Source organism: Haliotis asinina, chromosome 3 (genome assembly GCF_037392515.1).
Source record: "Haliotis asinina isolate JCU_RB_2024 chromosome 3, JCU_Hal_asi_v2, whole genome shotgun sequence".
NCBI classification, from domain to species: Eukaryota; Metazoa; Mollusca; class Gastropoda; order Lepetellida; family Haliotidae; genus Haliotis; species Haliotis asinina.
The window spans coordinates 84,235,930-84,244,397 of NC_090282.1; positions in this window are offsets into that span (position 1 = coordinate 84,235,930).

Sequence of the window (8,468 nt, forward strand, 5' to 3'; positions counted from 1 at the left end):
GGCATGTGCATGCAAGTTGACACTTTCAAACATAAGTCCGCAGCATAGTTTCAGAAAATTTAGACAACACTTCTGTGATTCTTCCTACAATCCTTCGATGACTTTTTTCTTTTCTCTCTTTTAACTACTTGTGTTTACTGTGTATGCTATACACCTCTCGTCACTATATGGCTGGAATATTACTCACTCAGTCACTAAACTAACATGGATCAGCTAAGAATGTCTTCAGTCCTCATCCACATATACAGACCGTTTGAATCAGAAACGGATCGATGAATTGCAAATTTTATCATTGTACAAAATTGCCACATAAATATAAATAGTACGCATGTTTAACATTTACTATTACCCATCAGCTCTCTCATGTTGGAACATTTTGCGCTTTCCACCAAAACGCTGTTTAAGAAACTATCATCTTTGAAAACGTGAAAGTTGTTGTCTGTCGCGGCGGGGTGAAATTGGAGTCAAGGAACAGACAGTCATGGCGTGGGACAACTCTGAATCTATTCCGGGATACCTGTCCGTTCCTCGTGTGTCCTAGTATCATAGTCACGACTGAAAGGGATGCCAAGTTTCAGTCATGATTTTGTTAAGGGATTCCTTAACCAAAACCTCTATGTCACGTAATGTAAGAGTTGTGTTTGATCTGGCAACATCTCCTTTGACAATACCCCATTTCAATATCATTTCAATGGGGTTAAGGTTACAGTGATCGGGTGGAAGTTGCAGAATATCATGACCCTTACTTTTTATGTAACTGTCAACTTTGCAGAAAGGTTCACCTTTGTGGGTTTTCATAATCTCATATAGCTGAGGCTTCGTTGCCTTTAAAGACCGTAGGATCTGAAATTTGTCGAGCCATGATATCGTATCACCTTTTCGACTGTTAGATGTCGGGGCTTTACTGTCGGGTTCCTGCATGCTGTGGTATGGGCATTGCCCATTACGACAAAAGGCTTCTCTGGTAGAGCTGGTACCAAATTGTTTTTAACCCAATCGTGGCAAACCGCACCATTCATCTCGGAATGGTAGTCTCTACTATCTGTGGACTTTGCCCTGAATACCAAGTCGCAGCCAAGGAGAAAGCCTTTGCCGGAGCAACCAGCAACGAGGATGATTAGTCTTTCTCGTTTCCCTAAAGGCAGCTTTCTACGTGACCCCTGCTCCATAGCGCTTGTGATTTTATTATTTTCCATTTACCAATACCGTATGGACAAGAGGCTATGTCGGGATTCTTGCCGTTGTCCCCAACATTGTTTCTACATTTGTAAGAACAATGCTTGACGTGATTTCACTTACAAATCGTACCTTATATCAGGCTGTAGAGAATATTTGCTGTGGAAGCCGATCCTTGCATTAAGCACAGCCTTCCAGCTGAGTGAGTGACTAAGCTGAGCACAACTGAAAATAGTATCTCACCATGTTCCCGATTAAGGTTGGGGAAAGTACGAGGTGGCGCTGGTTGTTGACCTTCACAGATTTGGTAAAGCTGGTTGGTATGGTAATAGTCCTGGCAGTAGTGAGGGATGCCAACCCAGCCCTCGAGGCAACCATGACAACGCTTACTCACTCCAGAATATGACAATCAGTATTAGTTCTATTTGGTCAGATGCCAATGAGTTCCTGGTGCGAGTAGCACACAGTGATGATATACAGTGAATGCCGCCAGTGACGTGCTAGACCTATGTGCCAACTGACGGAAAACACTAAACAGTAGCACGGTTGAGGTACTTGCAGCTCTCGCACCTGAATATGCGTATGATCATCTTGTTGAGCTCATTCCAAGAAATGTATTTACTGGACTAGTTCTTTGCTAACATAACGTATTAATGATATGTCATTTATATGTAGAAACGTTCCAGATTTGTCCAGCATTTCTTCAGGTCTGTTTGGGGTATGTCTTTCTTAATCACCAATGCTTTCTTTATTTTCCTGCAAAACACTTTGCAAATGGGTATGTTACCGGGACACCCTGGCCTAACGACGTGTTTATAGTATTTTGTAGCAATGATCTTTGAACATACAGAGTCAAGGCGAGAAAATAACCAGTCTCGATCATCTCCCGGCAAAGGCATAAAAAGGCTAAACAGAGATGAATCTTGCTATGAAAGGATTGCTAAAAATCTGTGCTGACATCGCTGTTCACCGCTGCTTGCTCAACTGATGCATGTTGAAAGTGCCGCTTACACACATCTAAGACTCTTTGTTCTGTGACCTGCAGATTCACTGCTCATTCTATTCTTGAAGAGGTTTTATGGCAAACAATTATAAACATATTTCCTAATTCGAAGCATTGATCGCAAATACCCAAAATGGAGATGTTCATATGACGTTTCAAACAGTTTTCAAAAGTATGATGATTGGTACAATTTGGCCATTGTAATGTCGGTTTGTGTACATGGAACGAATACACAAAGCAAAATCTTCTGAAACTATACTGCAGGAAGACGAAGTGGGTTACAATATGCACACACTAGCTTTGAGGGATCGTGAGAAGGGCCAGTTCTTGTATGATTCCGTTTTTCACTTTCACACGGCCATTGGCATTTATTCGCTAGATTATCGTTATACCGCTACTGGACGTCTGCAGCCGGGAAAGGGGGGAGAAAGCTGTAGGGTGGAAGTGTCATGATTTAAGCAGCCATATCCTACACGCAGAAATCGCTTTTTCGGTACAGAGACGCGATCATAAGGATGCTCGTGGTCCCGGTCATTGACCGCCAGAGGGAGTTGTTCCAGCAAGATAATGCCAGGCCCTACACAGCGTGTGCCACTATTCAGTATCTTCAGAATGAGAACATTACAGAGCGACCATGGCCCTCCGAATCTTCCGACCTTAACCTTATTAGATTAACAGTTTCTGAAAAGGCAGGAAAAATAGTAAGAAATGAATTTTCTTCACACATTATTGCTTATTTGTACCTTTATTTTTGTATGAAATGGTTTTTATTACATTCGTCCAAAGAACATCTTCAATATTGAATCTTCCCCATCTTGAAGAAAACTTGTCATAGGCAACAAGAAAGTTGCTTTCACGGTAGATAATGTAGTTTTTGTAGGCGTAGATGCTGAAGTTGTGGCTGTGGGTAACGAGGAATGTAGGTACATCCCTGTTGTCGTGGCAGGTCCGGGTAGTCATGAGGAGAGACGCACAGAACGTACGCATTGTGAAAGATGGTACCCGTGGGACACCTGGCGATAATGAAGGTGGCGCAACGAGGAGGCATGTCGGTGCAGATCTTGTAAAGGTTACAATCACGTGCTAGAGCGCCTGTTGAAAATATACAGTAATGAGATCAACCTCAAAATTGCATCATGTGGCACGTACAGGTTCATCATTCATTCACACGCACGCATGCACGCACATACATACACACACACACACACATACACACACATACATACATACATACATACATACATACATACATACATACATAGCAGTAAATGCTATGATGTCATAACTGTGCTATGACGTCACAATGCACGTGACAACACAAACCCAGGGAAGGATACAGCATAAGTGCAGTTAAAACTTGACTATTACTTGAATAATAGTGATGGGTTGAAAGACAGTGATCGTGAATTATACTGGATTTGAAAGTTATGATAAATTATACCATATTTAAAACTTGAACATTAATACACAGTAATAGCTAATTACACAATAATGGTTAATTAAAAATTTGCCGTGACAAAAGGTGCTTATGGCACCATCGGTGTGACATTGTGGAAACCTCAAGCGGTTAACTGTGACAGTATATACACCTGACACCATGTAAAGAATCACCTACCTCGTATGACTGGGTATCCTCTCTGTCCGTTAACCATGAGGACAAGTGGGAGTGGGGTGGTAGAGAGACGGGAAGTAAGCCACAGACACGCATGCACTCATTCCGGATGACACCGTCCATTTCTGTGCCTCACCTTCTAATGCTATAGTTAACGTCGAGAAATAAAACAAACTAAATCTACATCCTGGTACATGCACATACCTTCATCCCTGCGACTTCGCAAGGTACGACCCGTCGAGTTTATGTCATTATGTATTGCTGGACAGGACACATCACGATACAAACATGCATTACAAGAGCACCTGTTACATTACAAGAGCACAGTGTATGCGGTCGCTGTCGTTATAACAGGTTTCTGCTATGCTGAAGCAAAGCATTATGCATCCACTGCATATTTTGGAATATTATATTATTAATATTTTCATGTTGTGAAAATGAAGTCTAATCTTAATATAATCTTTCATAATTCATAATTTTAATGAATTATATACTGAAGTGTTGTTGTTTTGTATGCAGTGATAACGTACATAAATAATACATAGGATAGACGCTCCAGGTTCGAATCCCAACTTGAGCAAAATGTTGAGACCACGGTTGGTGGTCGCCATCGAGATATAACCAGTAAGGCGATAAAGGCAGTGTGAAACCATATCTACTTCCTCACTCACTCTATCTTTATATTCCAAACGTCATATGTACTGACGTCAGCGTTCACGCTTAACTGACGCAGGACCCGAATTCAGTGTCATGTTTTCTAAGAATCCTACATTTCTGTTGTGGTTGCTTCCAGCTGACAAGGGGTTGCTGACAAGTTTCAGAAGGATCTGGTGACTTCGAGGTTCTTTAGTGAAGGTAGCCCTGGGTGTGATTTGTGTATTTGTGATTGTAGCCCTAGGTAAGTCTTGTTGTATTAGTGACGGTAGCTCTACGAGGGACATGATATAATAGTGACGGTAGCTCTACGAGGGACATGATATAATAGTGACGGTAGCTCTACGAGGGACATGATATAATAGTGATGGTAGCTCTACGAGGGACATGATATAATAGTGACGGTAGCTCTACGAGGGACATGATATAATAGTGACGGTAGCTCAAGTTTGGGACTGCTGTAATAGTGACTGTAGCCCCAGGTAGGACTTGCTGCATTTGCGACGGTAGTCGTAGGGATTAAGCTTCCAGGATGATTGAAGTGTCCACGATACTAACATAACGTAACTTTATCTAGCCGAGTTGAAACGCGTTGACTTTTAGAAACTGGAGTTGTCAGCATTTCTTCAGGTCTGCTCGAGGAAGGTCTTCCTTAGTTGCCATTGTCTTATATCCTAGCAAAACCTGTTCCAGGTTGGTACGGGAAAGAACATTACCACACCAAGACATACTCGCTGTATTTTGCAGCAATCTTTTAGTGACTGTAGCTCTAAGTAGGAATTACTGTATTAGTTGTAATGTACTAAGTGTGGGGTGTTCCTTACACTACACGTATGTGCCAAGACACGAGTGAGTTGATGTCAACCTCGATAGTTTATTCGAGACGGCTACGCCCAATACATGACGTCATCATTCTCGTGCCGCTGACGTGTGGATGACGTACTCTGAATACGATGTACAATAGGGTTGGTGCTACAACTCCTTAACGCCAAATGTGACGGTAGCTATTGATAGGCCTTGCTGTATTAGTGACAGTAGCCTCAGGTAGGACTTGTATTACTGACTGTAGCCCTATAGGACATGTTGTATTACTGACTGTAGCCCTATAGGACATGTTGTATTACTGACTGTAGCCCTATAGGACATGTTGTATTACTGACTGTAGCCCTATAGGACATGTATTACTGACTGTAGCCCTATAGGACATGTTGTATTACTGACTGTAGCCCTATAGGACATGTTGTATTTGTGACTGTAGCCCTATGTAGGACTTGTTGTATTAGTGACATCAACCCTGTGTAGGACTTATGGTATTAGTGACAGTGACTCTATGTAGGACTTGTATTAGTGACAGTAACCCTATGTAGGACATGTTGTATTAGTGACTGTAGCCAGTGTATGATATAGCGTCTGTCCGACGGTCCGCTGCCTGCTACTTGCATGGCGGGCTCAATATTCTATTTTATAGCCAGCCTTGTGCTCCAAAACTTGTTTCTAAGGATATGTATTTGAGCATGTCATTGACTATGTTCAATGTCATTGAAATATTTCGAAAATACAATGTTGGTAGCTAGACGACGTCTGTATAGTTCATGATCAATCAAGCCATAACTTTCGCTGAGCAGTCATCCCACTTATTTAACACTAAATGTAAATAGTCTAGAGAATGCTTTCAGCCAATGGATAACGTCGTTCTTTCAAAAATAAAATGAATCCCTAAAGGCAAAAATAAAAGTTTGGGCAGAAAGTAAAAAATGGGAAAAGAAAAACAAATTTATCAATCAAAATAAACTCTTTAGAAATAATGAAAAGCAATTCTGTAGGCAACTCAAGACACGTGGTGTTGAAGAGCATGATAAACGACCTCCCATGGATGCCAATGAAAGGTTTTGGAATCAGTTGTGGTCTATATTCGGCGACCGTAACCTGGAGGCACCATGGGTCAGTGATTATGACCATGCAATGCATGAGAAAGTAACTAGGTCGTGTGTCTCACCACATTGCCTGAAAAGTGTCATTAAAAAGTCAAAATCTAATACAGCTCCAGGGCCAGATGGCATTCGAAACCGGTATTGGAAACTATTTCACCACTTCTTCATTGTTTCAATTCTCTTGTGGACACAGGTGATGTTCCTCCATGGTTCTACAAAGGTCGCACAATACTTTTCCTCAAAAAAGGAGACTTGACCGATCCCCAAAACTTCCGCCCTATCACATGTTTGAATACACAATATAAATTATTCACAGGGTGTTTGACGAACCTCGTGTCATCTTACTGCTCTTCTAATGACATAATTTACAGAGAGCAGAAGGGGGCGAGAAAAGGATGTTGGGGGTGCAAGGGTCAACTTCTTTTGCAGAAAATAATTTTGGAAGAGGCTAAAACGTATCACCACAACCTCTCCATGTGCTGGATTGACTAAAAAAACATATGACTCAAGAATGGATTCTGAAGTCTCTTCAGTGTATTGACCTCCCTGAGCGATTACGTGATTTACTCAAGTCTTTAATGAGTTGCTGGTCAACTCAACTTGAGATGTACTCGCAAGGACAGGTGCAGTCTTCGGAATCTATTCCAATCAGAAGGAGAATTTTCCAGGAGGACTCCTTCAGTCCTTTGCTTTTATGTCTGTCTTTAAATCCTTTGAGTTTTCTGCTACTGAGTTTTCTGAGGAGGGCTACCATCCCGGACCTCCTCAGCATCGACCCCCAACACCTCTTACTCATCTCCTCTACATGGATGACATCGAGCTCCTTGCCAAAGGAGATACCAGATTGAAAGAACAGGTTCTCCTTGTCGAGTCCTTTTCTAATGATATTGGCATGACATTTGGACTCGACAAATGTAACACTCTTCACTTAAAACGTAGCAAGGTAACCAACGATGGATCGGTCAGGTTACAAGGGGGAGGAGTTATTGAGCATCTTGTGGAAGATCAGGCCTACACCTGTCTTGGATTGCAAGTTCGAGACAAGCTGCAGAATGCCCAGATTCAAGATAAACTTCGGTCTGAGTATAAATCTCTTTTGAAGAAAATCTGGAGTTCAGAGCTAAATGCTCGAAACAAGATCCAAGCTACCAATACCCTTGCTGTTCCAATCCTTACCTGTTCCTTTGGAGTAGTTGATTGGAGAAAACAAAACATCGAGAGTCTTGACCTCCTGACCAGAGAGATCAAGTCTGATAACAGAGCACACCACCCTCGGGCCTCTCTTAACCGTTTATATATGCCAATCAATTCTGGAGGTCGGGGTTCGGTTAATGTGGAAGTTCTTCATGACAGAATTTTATTGTGTACATTTGCACATATTTATTTATCGGATGGCCATCTGGTGACGCATGTGAAGACTCACGATGAAAGCAAGGAATTCCACAGCAATTTTAAGCGTGCTAAGGTTGTTGGATACAATCTGAAATTTGAGGTTGATTTCGGTGATGGCGATGTGCTGCTGGATGGTACAGCGATGGGAGTAAACCAGGTGAAGTCCTTCACCAAGTCTGCCCAGAGTTGGTCCTTTGTGGAGAAGTTGCCTGAGAAGCCACTGCATCGTGTGTACATGCAGTGTGTGGAACAGAACAGCAATCCGACCAACTCCTTCGCCTGGATGAAGTCGGCTGGTCTCAAATGTGAAACTGGGGGCTTCCTTTTTGCTGCTCAGAACGAGTTACTTCCCACTCGCAATCGCCAGAATGTTATTCTTAAAGAAAATAATCAATATGAAATGTCGTCTTTGCAATGACTTTACAGAGACTGTCCAACACCTTGTCAGTGGATGCCCTTCCTTGGCACAAACAGCATATCTTAAAAGACATGATGGCATGGCTCGCTGCTTTTACTATCGTCTCCGCCATGCCTGTGGCTTTTTACCCCGAGGTCCATCCATGGTACGACCCTGAACATGTCCAGGGCGTCCTGGAAAATGATGCTTTTAAACTTCTCTGGAATGGGCCAATATACAGCCTGAGACGAATTCCAACCAACAAACCTGATCTTGTCCTTCTTGATAAAACCAATGAAATTA